General features: G+C 40.7%; 1 long non-coding RNA gene across 2 annotated transcripts; it reads right to left on the bottom strand.

Annotated features, from left to right (window-relative positions):
• Nucleotides 1–4: 4 nt before the first annotated feature.
• Nucleotides 5–9,785, bottom strand: LOC133708285 (uncharacterized). 2 transcript variants are annotated; one of them, XR_009845727.1, is made up of 4 exons: nt 9,126–9,785; nt 8,292–8,366; nt 1,208–1,282; nt 5–206 (listed from the first exon to the last, which is right to left on the bottom strand). It is a non-coding gene; the product is annotated as an uncharacterized LOC133708285 (long non-coding RNA). The 2 variants fall into 2 exon arrangements; XR_009845728.1 differs by lacking the exons at nt 8,292–8,366; nt 9,126–9,785 and adding an exon at nt 2,042–2,469.
• Nucleotides 9,786–16,263: the final 6,478 nt, after the last annotated feature.

Here is a 16,263-nt window from a genome sequence, read left to right on the forward strand (position 1 = left end):
TCACGCCCCGAATTTTAAATACAATTAAAATCCGAAACATGAATTATACAACTTAATAGAATAAACGTCCTGAATTTTTTTCTCACAACAACCACACTTCACACCTCTTAATAATACATCTCACAATTTACAAAGCTGTAAACTGAAACAAAAACTCTAACCCGCACGATCTCCGCCTTGATCTTCCTGACCTGTAGGATTTCCCGCTACACCATTTGAATTTAATAGTGCACCGGGAATTGGCAACAACACAAAACCCGGTAAGCTTTAAAGAAATCTTTAAAGCTCGTATGAGTAAACAAGAAAGAACTGTTGATTTTAAATTACAATTCTTATAACTCGACAACACAACCAACAATCTCAACATCCACGACGCAAACGTCAAACCAATTCAATATCACCACTTTGGTCCTATCTCACAACACTATCACCACTTTGGTCCCATCCCATAACACGTTAGAGCTCTAACTGCCTCGTTACCTCTGACACCTTGGCCTAGGGTCAAGCAACGGCAAAAATACTTCGGTTAACACTATAACCGTCGCGCTTTGGACATCCCCGTCCTCAGCACCATATACTTCGGTTAATAATAAACCGTCGCGCTTTGGACATCCCCTTCCTCAGCACACAACTTCGGTTAATAATAAACCGTCGCACCTTGGACATCCCCGTCCTCAGTACACAACTTCGGTTAATAATAAACCGTCGCACCTTGGACATCCCCGTCCTCAGTACACAAACACTCCGGTTATCCTTAACCGTCGAACTTCGGACACCTCGTCCTCAGAATCCTACTTTCTCCAACTCTATACATCCTCCAATGTAAATCTTGAATATTAACAAGAACTCATCAATCATGTTCATCACATAAAAATATGGTAAGTCACATGTCAATTCATAATAATTTAATCATCCCAATTCCACACTCTTCAATGTCACACCATTCACATATAATCACGTAAATATATATATACGTAATTATCCGCTCAGGGATAATCACTAATACCAACTATAGTTCACATGCAATAAAACTGAGAAATTCATTTGTATAGTAAAAATCATTTTACTTACCCATGGACCGTAGTTGATCAAGTCCATATGATTTTAAAACAAATATTTATTCCATAAATATTTTCACGCAATTACGACAAAATAAGGTAATTAAATTTATTCGGTTCGTAATATGAACCACGTGAGGTTTACTCACCTCTAATCCAGCTGCGTCTTCTAAAAAGCCAAATACATCAATCCGAATCGTCCACCAAATCAATCCGTCGATAACCTAATCCAATAATGATCTTAACTTAGCCAACAACTCATAAATGTAATTAAACGACGATCCAACGGTCAGATCTGAATATAATGATGATCCAACGGTCGGATTCAAATTAAACGATGATCCAACGGTCGGATCTGAATTTAATGATGATCCAACGGTCGGATCCTCACGGATCGCCCTTAGGATCATCCTCCAAAATTATCACGAAGATCCAACGGTCAGATCTTCCTGAATCGCCCTTACTAACATCTCCACAAAATTATATGAAAATCCGACGGTCGGATTCTCACGAATCGCCTTCCGAATAACTATTTCTCAATTATACGAAGATCCAACGGTCGGATCTTCGCCCGTGACCTCACAAAGTCATCGGGACAGTCATACGATCAACATACTAAAATTTGAAGTAAAACCGATGGTCTGATCTTCACAGATCGTAAACCGAAGATAAAACGTAAAAAACCGTAAATAGTAACGTAAAAACGTAAATCCACTATTTATCAACTTTTTCTAACATGACCATGTTATATATCAAAACGCTCGTAAGGATGCGTAGATCATCACCTAGATAATAAAAACTCAAAATATGGTCGAATACGCCGCCACAAGCGGCGGTCAGTGGGCGGTCAACGGCGGTCAACGCGGCGGTCAACCACCTCCGATGCAAAAGTCGTCAACTACAAACTTGTTCAAAATGACGAGTTGATCCACTTTCATAACTAGCATGAAGTCTGAAAACGAAAGGAAGTGGTCGGAAATTACCTAGAACAGTCGAGGTGGCCGGAAAATTTCCAGAATCCGGCGAAATTTGCAGAATCCGGCAAGGCTTGATTTCGACGTCAAAACTTCAATTTCAGGCTTCGATTCCTTCTAGAGAGTTGTTAAGAAACTCAAGACGAACGCATTGGTTCAAGAATCACAGAAAAATATGGTCTGTAGCTCGAGATATACCGATCGAAAGCTTCGGTGGTCGGAAAATTTGCAGAATTTTGCAGAATCCGGCGAGGGCTCCGATCGACGTAAAAACTTCAATTTCAGGCCTCGATGCCTTCTAGAGAGTTGTTAACAACATCAAGGGGAACCCACTGGAAAAAGAATCAATCAAAACGATGCACTACAGCTCGAGATATACCGATCGAAGCTTCGGTTTTTCGATTTGATCGGGTCTGGCTTCCAGCTGCCACCACGAGTAGCGCCGCCGTGCAAGGCCACTTCTGGGAGCTTCAGGACGTTGAGGCGAGCTCGTGGGTGAAGTTTGGTGAGGATTGTTGGCCGGTAGCTTGAGATATCAAGCTTGGAACCAAAACGAGCTCAAACCGGGCGGAGCTTCCCGCCGCCGCTGGTGGCCGTGTCGTGGTTCAAGGCTGCCACCTGCAGCTGCGCAAGGTCGAGGCGAAGCTATAGGAAGTGTTCTGGTCTTGATTGGTGGCCGGTGGAGTGAGAGAGAGTTTGGAGAAGTTTTGCTCTGTTTTGGGTGGTTTCGGACGTGAGAGAGAGAGAATTCGTTTCTTAGCTTAATTGATTCGTTCTTCCACTCATGCATAATCATGTTAAAGCACCGGCCTTCAAATTATGCAATTGTCCACTAACCTTAAATCACGGAACCGGTGTTTGCCACCAAATTGTTTGATTAAAAAAAACTAGGTTATTACAATCTACCCTCCTTAAAGAAATTTCGTCCCGAAATTTAAGCGCAAGTTAATTGCTCTCGATTACAGTTAACCTAACCATCGAATCTCCATCTTTCCCAAAACTGTAGTAATCTACAAAACCACAGCCCTTTGTATAAAAATACATTCCTATGGCCACTAAATCCTTTCATCACAAACGTAAACTCACACAACGAGAATTCACAAATGAAATCCTCATCCCCACTTAAGTCATCAACATGACATTCCTTCACCGCATCATTTCTCAAAATTACAACACAACAATTGCCTCAAGCAACCCACACTCAAATCACCACGTGGCATTGCACATATAGCTGTTTTCACACAGATCGTCATCCTGTACTGGCATACAAGCACAGTAAACACTCCCACAAAGCGTTTCGCTTCTCAATTAGCATCACTCAAAACAAATCATTCTCAAAAGCACGCCAATAAAACATGTCACCCAGTGATGATGACTTGGGCTTGCTCAATCCTTGGGCTAAGCATTAGGGCTGGCCAATTGGGCCGAAGAAACCGAACCATTCACATTTCGAACCGGCCCGAAACAAGTTGGGTTTAACATTTGGGCCTACCATTCGGCCGAACAATTGGGCTTACTATTTGGGCCTACCAATCGGCCCACCAACTTTCAGCTCGACTACGGTATGAAATTGTACATACCGTATATACGTATGCATACCGTACAGACCGTATATATGTATGTATACCGTACAACTGTATATACGTATGCATACCGTACAGACCATATATACGTATGCATACCGTACAAACCGTATATGCGTCCGTATATCAAGCATATACGGGATCCAAAAATATTTGTAGGAGGTAAGGTTCGAACTCCAGACCCCCTAAACCAATGCTTCTCTCCCAACCACTGAAGCAAGAGCTGCTTTCATTAATAGAAGCACACGCGTTATATTTATTATGTCCTAAGCGAACATAAATAAAATATATCAGGAGGCAAGTCTCGAACTCCCGACCCTTTAAACCAATGCCTCGCTCCCAACCACTGGAGCACAAGTTGTGCTTAATAAAATGTGTACAAATTTTATACTTATTATGTCATAAACGAACATAATAAAAATAAACGAGAGGCGAGGTTCGAACCTCAGACCTCTTGTACACGAACTTTACACTCAACCACTCGAGCACGGCTGCTCACGTTATTATTCATACCAATCCTTTTATTTAAACCAACTGTTTCAACTGTTTCAACAATTCGGCCCAAAACATCCAAGACTGTTGCAGAAACCCAGCCCAACGTATCCAAAACTGTTTCAGAAATCCGGCCCAACTCATCCAAAACTGTTTCTGAAACTCGGCCCATCAGGCCTCCACCCACAGCTACAGTGATGCCTTGATCCGAGACAGGCCCAAGTACGGCCCACTTGTGTCACGGCTTATCCCTTCCGTGATTTACGGCAGTCAAATCTGCTTTCGGCTACAGCTGTCTGTCACAGCGCCTCGAGATTCCCTCGGTCCCCTTACACGCTCAACACGCGCCAACAGCTTTTCCGGGTTTCGGGGCGACTTTAATCCAACGCGTGGATTCAAATTCTGAGATCGTTCATCCAACGGTGGAGATCTGCTCACCTTGTTCTATAAATAGGTGCATTCTGGAGACGCGACTGTTCACTCCAAAGGAAAAGAAATTTTCTTCCGAGCTCAAGCCTTTCTCTCTCAACTCTTCAGCCTTTCTCTTCTCAAATCCCCAGGTTTTTTTCACTCTCAAATCTTCAATCCTTCTCTCTCAGATCTTTTCTTCCATTTGAAGATTCGATCTCTTCTTTCCTCTGAACTTTCAGATCTCCAATACCCCTTCATCGACCTTAATCCTTCTAAGGTCAATCTCCCACAAACACTCAACAACTTCGTTCTTCAATTTACACTTCCTCTCAACTCATCACCATGGAACCACGAACTCTGCAACTAATGGAGCTACAAACCCAGCAACAAATCGAGGATGGAGGAAACAACCAAGCAGCCGGGAGTAGTGCCAACACAGATTTCTGGCGAAGCCGTGCCAGGTGGGTTCCTACTCCAGATCAAATAAGGATCCTCAGGGATCTTTACTACGACAAGGGAGTTAAGACCCCAACTACAGAGCAGATTCACGAGATCTGTCTCCAGCTGCAACAGTATGGACAGGTTGAGGGCAAGAACATTTATTTTTGGTTCCAGAATGTCAGGGCTCGAGAGAAGCAGATGAAGAGGTGCAATCAGGCTGCTCAAGTGCCCATGGGAACTAGTTCTCCTGGTACTGGTGGATCCATTGATCTCAATTTTGGGTCCACTGGTTCTACTGGTGCTGGTGGATCCATCGACATCAATTTTGGGCCAGCTGGTGGATCCATTGACATCAATTTTGGGTCCACTAGTTCTACTGATGATGGTAGATCCATTGATCTCAACTTTGGTTCCACCTATTCTACTGGTAATGAAGGATTTCTTGATTTAAATTTTGTTTCATATTCTTCCTCACACTTCAACACTAATACCAGTACAACTCTTTTGGCACAACAGGAGGACAAACATCCCTGCAACAACGAGGAGGAGATCACCAGGAGGTTGAAACTCTTCCTCTGTTCCCCGTGCACGGCGAGGACGTCTTTGGTAACCCGAAGACTACTTCTGAGGAAGGTAGCGCATTTGGTTACTATTCTGGTGGCTCAGGCGGTTACAACAGTGGCTCTAACGTTTCTCTTGAGCTCAGCCTCAACCCATCCGGAGCTACCAATTAGGCTTAGTATAGCGTAGTTCCAATTTCCTTTTTGTAATATTAAATCAATAAGATGGTGTGCATGTATGTCGTTTCTTCTTTTTGTTAAACCAACAACAACACCAAGGATCAACCTTGGTCACCCAATACTATTTTCAAAACCATTGACAACTCTGCTGCACACATCAATCATAATGATTTATCACAAACAATCAATTAAGTTGCACAGAGGTCAAGCTAGTATCCTCTGAGTCAAACCAAACACAATAATTTCGTCGCTAGAATTAGGGATTAATAAAGCTAAACACTTCCTGAGTTAACTAGGAAAACTCACATCCTTAGAGTTACTCGTGCTAGTCATATAAAATCTCAACCATTCCCTCTAAAACATGCTCCATCAAACTTACCATAATTCAACCCTAAGATTTCACGATTCATACATCGAATCAACTCCATACCGCATAGTAATTCACTTGAACCACTATGGATACCCAATCATGTCACTATCATCAATACCCAAAATTGTATTTAACCATTTCACCTAAAATCCATAACCATAGAAACACACTCTCGTCCAAGATCATTAACAAAGAGTTGATTCTAATTCTCCCCATTATCTATCAACTAAAAATCAAACTCTATTTCAAAACTTTAAGTGTCCCGTCTACATAAACTTAAAACACAAAACAACCTCAAATATATAGTCGTTCGTCTCAATCACTCAAACACGAGATCAAACTCCTTTCTCACAACTTAAACCCTGCTCATCAACTTACAAACACATGGAAGAATTAACCACAATAATTCATTCCCAAACCGCAATACTACCCACCACTCCACATGAGTCAAGAATCAAATCAAAAACATCTGTATATCCAACCTAATAAGGCAAAAATTCCATCAATTCATACTCGTATCCACACTAGGTACGTGCATAGGCCAACATCATGCCTTCAACCAAACACCTCAACATCCAAAAGAACCTCACTTCCATAAAACAATCACCCTAACTCAATAGAGTTAAATCCGAAGGTTTCCATCCCTTAAAGATTATAACTCGCGGTAACTGAACTTATTCAAATACGAACCTACAAGACAACTCTGTAGTTCTAAGTACTACTCCTTCGAATATTCAACACCTAAGAAATATAGTATGCTTGGCTAATACACGTATAACACTTAAAACACAGTATAAGTCAAATACAAGTCCATATTAACCAAGTCAATACTACAGGGAAGGTGTTAACGTTCCTAAAACGACTTAGCGGCCTAAACAACTTCCAACACTCACACATACCCAATGACTTAGCCAATACCGAAGAGCGCACGATGGGGATCCGCTGCAGACGGGCCATCACTCGGAAGGTATTGACACGTCACCAAATATGTACCTTACGCTCTGATACCAAACTGTCACGCCCCGAATTTTAAATACAATTAAAATCCGAAACATGAATTATACAACTTAATAGAATAAACGTCCTGAATTTTTTTCTCACAACAACCACACTTCACACCTCTTAATAATACATCTCACAATTTACAAAGCTGTAAACTGAAACAAAAACTCTAACCCGCACGATCTCCGCCTTGATCTTCCTGACCTGTAGGATTTCCCGCTACACCATTTGAATTTAATAGTGCACCGGGAATTGGCAACAACACAAAACCCGGTAAGCTTTAAAGAAATCTTTAAAGCTCGTATGAGTAAACAAGAAAGAACTGTTGATTTTAAATTACAATTCTTATAACTCGACAACACAACCAACAATCTCAACATCCACGACGCAAACGTCAAACCAATTCAATATCACCACTTTGGTCCTATCTCACAACACTATCACCACTTTGGTCCCATCCCATAACACGTTAGAGCTCTAACTGCCTCGTTACCTCTGACACCTTGGCCTAGGGTCAAGCAACGGCAAAAATACTTCGGTTAACACTATAACCGTCGCGCTTTGGACATCCCCGTCCTCAGCACCATATACTTCGGTTAATAATAAACCGTCGCGCTTTGGACATCCCCTTCCTCAGCACACAACTTCGGTTAATAATAAACCGTCGCACCTTGGACATCCCCGTCCTCAGTACACAACTTCGGTTAATAATAAACCGTCGCACCTTGGACATCCCCGTCCTCAGTACACAAACACTCCGGTTATCCTTAACCGTCGAACTTCGGACACCTCGTCCTCAGAATCCTACTTTCTCCAACTCTATACATCCTCCAATGTAAATCTTGAATATTAACAAGAACTCATCAATCATGTTCATCACATAAAAATATGGTAAGTCACATGTCAATTCATAATAATTTAATCATCCCAATTCCACACTCTTCAATGTCACACCATTCACATATAATCACGTAAATATATATATACGTAATTATCCGCTCAGGGATAATCACTAATACCAACTATAGTTCACATGCAATAAAACTGAGAAATTCATTTGTATAGTAAAAATCATTTTACTTACCCATGGACCGTAGTTGATCAAGTCCATATGATTTTAAAACAAATATTTATTCCATAAATATTTTCACGCAATTACGACAAAATAAGGTAATTAAATTTATTCGGTTCGTAATATGAACCACGTGAGGTTTACTCACCTCTAATCCAGCTGCGTCTTCTAAAAAGCCAAATACATCAATCCGAATCGTCCACCAAATCAATCCGTCGATAACCTAATCCAATAATGATCTTAACTTAGCCAACAACTCATAAATGTAATTAAACGACGATCCAACGGTCAGATCTGAATATAATGATGATCCAACGGTCGGATTCAAATTAAACGATGATCCAACGGTCGGATCTGAATTTAATGATGATCCAACGGTCGGATCCTCACGGATCGCCCTTAGGATCATCCTCCAAAATTATCACGAAGATCCAACGGTCAGATCTTCCTGAATCGCCCTTACTAACATCTCCACAAAATTATATGAAAATCCGACGGTCGGATTCTCACGAATCGCCTTCCGAATAACTATTTCTCAATTATACGAAGATCCAACGGTCGGATCTTCGCCCGTGACCTCACAAAGTCATCGGGACAGTCATACGATCAACATACTAAAATTTGAAGTAAAACCGATGGTCTGATCTTCACAGATCGTAAACCGAAGATAAAACGTAAAAAACCGTAAATAGTAACGTAAAAACGTAAATCCACTATTTATCAACTTTTTCTAACATGACCATGTTATATATCAAAACGCTCGTAAGGATGCGTAGATCATCACCTAGATAATAAAAACTCAAAATATGGTCGAATACGCCGCCACAAGCGGCGGTCAGTGGGCGGTCAACGGCGGTCAACGCGGCGGTCAACCACCTCCGATGCAAAAGTCGTCAACTACAAACTTGTTCAAAATGACGAGTTGATCCACTTTCATAACTAGCATGAAGTCTGAAAACGAAAGGAAGTGGTCGGAAATTACCTAGAACAGTCGAGGTGGCCGGAAAATTTCCAGAATCCGGCGAAATTTGCAGAATCCGGCAAGGCTTGATTTCGACGTCAAAACTTCAATTTCAGGCTTCGATTCCTTCTAGAGAGTTGTTAAGAAACTCAAGACGAACGCATTGGTTCAAGAATCACAGAAAAATATGGTCTGTAGCTCGAGATATACCGATCGAAAGCTTCGGTGGTCGGAAAATTTGCAGAATTTTGCAGAATCCGGCGAGGGCTCCGATCGACGTAAAAACTTCAATTTCAGGCCTCGATGCCTTCTAGAGAGTTGTTAACAACATCAAGGGGAACCCACTGGAAAAAGAATCAATCAAAACGATGCACTACAGCTCGAGATATACCGATCGAAGCTTCGGTTTTTCGATTTGATCGGGTCTGGCTTCCAGCTGCCACCACGAGTAGCGCCGCCGTGCAAGGCCACTTCTGGGAGCTTCAGGACGTTGAGGCGAGCTCGTGGGTGAAGTTTGGTGAGGATTGTTGGCCGGTAGCTTGAGATATCAAGCTTGGAACCAAAACGAGCTCAAACCGGGCGGAGCTTCCCGCCGCCGCTGGTGGCCGTGTCGTGGTTCAAGGCTGCCACCTGCAGCTGCGCAAGGTCGAGGCGAAGCTATAGGAAGTGTTCTGGTCTTGATTGGTGGCCGGTGGAGTGAGAGAGAGTTTGGAGAAGTTTTGCTCTGTTTTGGGTGGTTTCGGACGTGAGAGAGAGAGAATTCGTTTCTTAGCTTAATTGATTCGTTCTTCCACTCATGCATAATCATGTTAAAGCACCGGCCTTCAAATTATGCAATTGTCCACTAACCTTAAATCACGGAACCGGTGTTTGCCACCAAATTGTTTGATTAAAAAAAACTAGGTTATTACAGAACGGGAGAGAGTGGAATTTCTTTTCCTCTTTTTTTTCTCTTCTGTGCTTGCTTACCACCTTCCAACAATCGCATACAATACTACAAAAGAACTAAAGCAGAAGCACTGTGCTGCCTACCGCCTTCCACCAATTCTCATTCAATATACAAAAGAAGTAAAGCAGAAGCACTGCTTCACTGTTGCTCAACACGCCTCACAGATTTCTTTTCTTTTTTTTTTTAAAAAGAAATCATCACTACTCTAGTGCCAAAACCAGAAAATTCAATAATTAAGGTAATGGAAAATGAGGTTATTACAAAGACAATGCAAATGGAATGGCAAATAAATAAAAACTAAAAACTAGACACTGGAAACTATGTTAGTATATTACTATATTAGTATACTAAATATCGAATTGTTAAGAAGGGTATGTTGAGACTTCAGACCAAAGAAACTATGTTGAGGAAATGATCATGAAAATAGTTTGAAGAAGTGACATTAGTTTTCCACATGCTAAACTCATGGCAGAGCTTATCATTATAATGTCATAGATTACATATCTCAAAAGTACCAAAGCAATACAAAATTATTATAACATGAAAAACGGAAAATGCATATTGAACTTACCACAAGATGTTCATACATTGCCAATAGAGAGTATGGATTTTGATTCAAGTAAGTCATATGGGGAAAATACCTCTGCTTGTGAACTTGGGAACATCAGATGGTACTCTTTAAATTATTTCTCCAACCCCCTAATTTGTTCTACACCTACAGCAATCCCAACAATATGGGTTGTAAACATTCTATGAAAAATGTAAGTCATAAATCATTTCTCTCTCATTTGAACTATACAATCCAATTTCGTGAAAGTGACACATGCTCATACAATGGATTTGACTAACTGATCTCACAACAAAATTATACCTTTCCAGAGGATTATCCATAACAAGAATAGTCATCCCTGCACAGCGAACCAAATCACATCCATAGCTCACAATACTTATAAATATGAACATGGAAACTCAAACTGATATACTGAGCCAAAACACTTAAGTCACTAAACAAACTTCCTTCCATCATAAACCAGCACAGAAATGACCTCAAACATATCTAAAACTTACCTATTATACTCAATGCACCAAGTAGACATACAAGAACTGCCGGAGCCTATACCTGCTTGAGTTCCAGAACACAATACAAAAGCAATTAGTTGTTCCCAAATAAATGCTAATTACGTCATTGCCAATAGGCCTTGAACTGTTCAAAGCACGATATCACTTTTTAAAGAAAGTATAAACTTTTTTCTTAAAAAAGTGATATCTGGTGATTTAAACGGTTTAAGAAAATATAAACTATCCATCAGAGAATCATATTACTAGAGCCATACAATCATAATGCCAAAAGGGAGATTTCACATACTGCTTGTATAAACTTGAATCTCCAAACTAGTAGACCAGCATCCGCGGCAGTATCCTGAGCATAGTTTTCTATTTAGTTGATATTACTGATTTCAGAACTTTATATAATCAGTAATTTATATATTCGAGACCTCAAACATATATAAATTCCTTATCCAACACATCCAGCACTAAATCAAGTAAATCATGAATCAAAAACTCAAACTGTATTCACACCAAATAAGCTTACCTTATACAATGAACCAAAACCCTCCTCCTTCATCATGGTCCTCGCAACTTGTCCAGCTGATCCCTGACCCAATTGAATTCTCACCTACACCAAAACCAACACAACAAAAACCCATTAAACCATCAATCCCATTTAAATCACATTACACCACTAAACCAAATCAAAATCCGAAATAGACCCATAAATCACATATCTGAAACTCATTAAAAGAAACCAACTTTAAGCTCAAAGACCCGAGTTGGAATCATTGGTCAAATCCAAATCTCACAGAAGTTACAATCTTGGTGAATTTCAACACTCACCTTGATCATATCGATGGGTTGGATGCCGCAGGTAGCGAGCATACCAGAGGCTCCGCCATTGATGAAGGGCTTAACGGAAAGCTCTGGTAGAGGTTCCCAATCGCGTGCGCGACACAGAACTCGTCGTTCGCGTCAATGGCATCATGGAGGGGGTCGGAGGCGTCTAGGGACAGCGGCTAGGTTGGGGGTTTGTGTAGAGACAACGGCGACGACATTTCTGAGAGGATGAGAGGGTTTCGGCCTCTGCGGAAGAGTAGATGAAAACAAAAATTAAACCTCAAACAACTCATCGGGAGGAGATAATTACCCATCTGTGGTGAGATTTGTTTTGCTCAGAGTTCCAATTTGTTGAACGAGGAAGAAGAGATGCAGAGAGAGAGAGAGAGAGAGAGAGAGAGAGAGAGAGAGAGAGAGAGAGAGAGAGAGAGAGAGAGAGAGAGAGAGAGAGAGAGAGAGAGGTCAACTGAAACATAGAGGCTAAAGTGCGAACATGTGTGGGGGAAAAAAAGTGGGAAGTTTAACTTTCGACAGAAAAATTGGGCGGGCGAGCAAACTTTCGCTCCTGTTTTTTTTAAGTTGTCCTCATGATAGGGTTATTAGGACACTTTGAAACAAAAGTGTCCTTAAATGGGTGTCCTTATAGCCCATATTTCTAGTAGTGACTTTTGTATTTATGACCTTTGAGGGTGATCTGTAAAATGATCCTATCATGATTTATCATATGAGATGGTTTTGTGTGGCAATATATAGGCTACTTCTATTCAGGCCAGACATGTTGAAACAGGTCATGAATTTTTCAGTGGTGCATAAATATAGATTTGGAGCTCTCTTTGCAAATATGTACTACAGCTGATGAACGATGATTGCTGCGGCCGGATGAAACAACACAGAGACAGAGTAAAGCACAATCAGCTGCCATTATATATGGTCAGTCATCATATGAACTGGAAAGTAGTGGGAATCAATGCGCTAACCTACAGATCACACTCTCATCACAAGAAATGGGAAAGGAGAAGAATTGTACAAGTCTCATTTCTAGGGTTCCTATGATCATCTAGATACACGTTTTGAACTGATTGAGTGTCATAATCTTCTGCATATATGTGTGATAAGCAATTTGTGAATGTTTCTTCCTAGCAGTACATCCTCCTGCATTCCAAATATATTTGATCCAATTGAAGGCGTGCACTTTCAAGTGTTGTTGTATGGTATTTGACTATACATATGAGCAGAAAGAGCTCAAATTGTCAACTCCAAGTCACCCTAGAGACGTACTTCATTGCCTTTACTATAGTCTATATAGTAAGTATATGCTTATTTGATTTATGGCTGGTATCCATTATTAGCCTCTAGGAGCCTCGGACTACTGGGGCGTCTAATCCCATTTTCTCGCTTCACCTTATATCGCCTCTCAGTGTCAGTGTCGGCCCAGCAGAGTGCTTTTGCCGACCAGTGCAATTCAACAGGGTTTCATTGTCATATTCTGCTGGAAAATTAATGTCATTTTAGCTCAAGTGTTAGTAATACGCAACTTAGCGGAATATGACCGTTGCTGCTAGCCAACTGACCAAACCTTCCCAACGGTTGTGCTTTGGCAAGGGGCAACTTTTGACTAATGATTAAGCCATTAAAGATATTTATCCAATACATCTTATTACTCTTTTATGCAGTTATGAAAAACACATTTTCCTGAACCCAGTAATAGATCTGATCAGGTGCACAGGCTTCCAACAAAATTGGAATAAAATACACCAAATCACCTATAGCAATTAAGCTTTAATGTCAAATGGAATGACTTTGTGTCATATGCTAGCTACTGAAATTTTAAAGTACGATATATGTAATACAGTCCAGAGCAACAAGCATGATTTTAGTCAAACTCAACACGTACAAATGTACAACACATAAGCTGGTTTTATACCAATCGTCTTATAATAATGCAGAGCTATTAATATAATCTTGCAACGTTACTGAAGAGGTCGTCTAGGGTTTGTCATACCCTTTTTTTTTTTTTTTAATAAATTAATGTAGTAGAAACCTATTAAACTGGTTAACAGGTTATCCACTTAAATGTTGACATGTGTCATTTTTAAAAATAAAATGTATTATATTAACAACACATTCTTTCTTGATATGTAATATTGTTTAGTTGCATGTGTGTTGGTAGAAGACTTACAACGTAGGAAAATTCTAGGAGGGGCCAAAAACCCTAAAGAGAGAGAGAGAGAGAGCGGCGGAGAGTTTCCTCTTTCTGTGACCGGCTCCCTCTGCAAATTCGTGCTCGTCCGGCGGCGCACCATGGCGAGCGGGCCTCCGTGCTCTACCTGTTTCTTTGTGCTGCTACCGGACGGGTGATCTAAGGATGGGTCGACGGCGGCGGTTTTTTGAATGTTGTGCTCGAAATCTTGGCAATTGCCTCGGCGGTGGTCTAGGGGCTGCATCTCTGTGCTAGTGGTAGTGCGGCGTGGCATCTATGTTTTGCGTGGTTGGCTGCTGTGACTCTGGGGTTGGTGACGGCGATGGTGGCTTTAGGTGGACTGCATCAGTCTGGTTTCTGGGTAAACTTGAGGCATGGCTTTCGATTTTGCTTGGTTTTCATGCTTTTGAGGTTCATGGTGGTTGGAATTGTTGTGACGGGCTTCGGGAGGCAGCGGTGACGGCGGCACTAGACGAGATGGTGATGGGCGGTGGCACGTGCAGAAGATGACGACGTGGGCCGAGTTGGGCAGGTTTGCTATGGCTTGGGCAGCGCTATCCTTGGGTTGTTTCCTTTGGCCTGGATGTTTTAGGCTTGCATTATGTTAGTAGCATTGCTTACTTCCAATAATTCTCTAAGTTTTTTAGGGACCAATGCACTTTTTGTGCTTCTAGCGGATCTTCTAGAGTAGTACCGAAGGAAGATTCATGCTATTTCGAATGTATTTAATGTCAAATGAGTGCCCTAGTTTCTACGTACCACTGTGGGTACTAGCACAACTTCTTGCCTACCCCTAATTGGTAGCAGAAGGGTATGTAATGGTCATTCTAGCTTGTGATCAATATAGTGGCTTTTTGCCTTGATTCAAAAAAAAAAAATGTAATATTGTTTAGAAACAAGTAATAAATAATGTCAAAATGATAAATTACACCTAGTAGAACTAAAATTACGACTCATCACTACATTTATTGTGGTTATTGTAATTGAGTGGTCAAAGATGTAAATATCATAGTTGGACAACTTTTATCAAATGGATAACATTGATTATCAAATGGAGAACCTCCTTACAATACTGAATACTTACGGGAGGAAATCTGCTGTCCCTAAAATACATGTGCCAAACCTGTCCCTTCAATAGCAATTAGACACCTGTCTATCAACTCAACATCTTACTAACTCTGTTAAACCCATTAGAAAAAAGATGCACAACAAATAAAGAAAATAACCAATCTGGTGTTTCTTGATCGATCATTCACCCAAAATCAAACCTTCGTTCTACAAGATTTCAGCACTTCGATAGAGACTCTTATCAAGCTAATGTCTTGAACTTTTACCTTTTCGATCTGGATCAAAAAGAATTTGGTGAGCAAAATTTTTTCTTCTACCATTCACACCCAGACTCTCAGTTCTTGTTCTTCAAAAAGATTCAAGTAATTTGTTTTCCTGAGTTGTCATCATCGTCCTCAATTCTCATCTGGGCCGAGTCACCATGCTCTTTACCATCACACAACCATTTCTCACTCATATAGAAAACTGAAAACCTTAGAACCCCCAATCTTGAAATTTCACCTGAAAGTCTTCACTCTAACAAAGCCACCCTTACTGCTACCGATTACAGAAGTTATCCAAGAATAGGATGATAATAAAATTCATCATATCAGATTCATGTCAAGAAACACCATGCTAAAAGCACCTAAAGTCCTATACACGAGTCATGTAATTGAACTTTCATTCAATTAGATACCCAGATCCAGCAAATCTCAGATTGCATAGAAGAAACCCAGAATGTAATAATTCAATGAGGACCCAATGGCCAAAAGAAGAATGAAGGGCAGATCAAGACGAAGAAAATAACTTTACTTGGAACTTGGTAGACACAAGGAAGCAAGGACTCGAGCCCAAGAGCCTCACTTTGTTTGAAGTATTGAGGAAGGACGAGACTTCGATATTTTTTATTTTAATCTTGTTACGGATAAAAGAGTTAACAGAGTTAGACAGTGTTAAGTTAATAAGACAGGTGTCAGAAATATAGATAAGAGACAGGTTTGGCACAGGTATTTTGGGGACAGCAGATTTCCTCCCGAATACTTACATATCTTTTGCTCTAATATTAATTT

This window comes from Rosa rugosa, chromosome 5, assembly GCF_958449725.1.
Source record: "Rosa rugosa chromosome 5, drRosRugo1.1, whole genome shotgun sequence".
NCBI lineage: Eukaryota > Viridiplantae > Streptophyta > Magnoliopsida > Rosales > Rosaceae > Rosa > Rosa rugosa.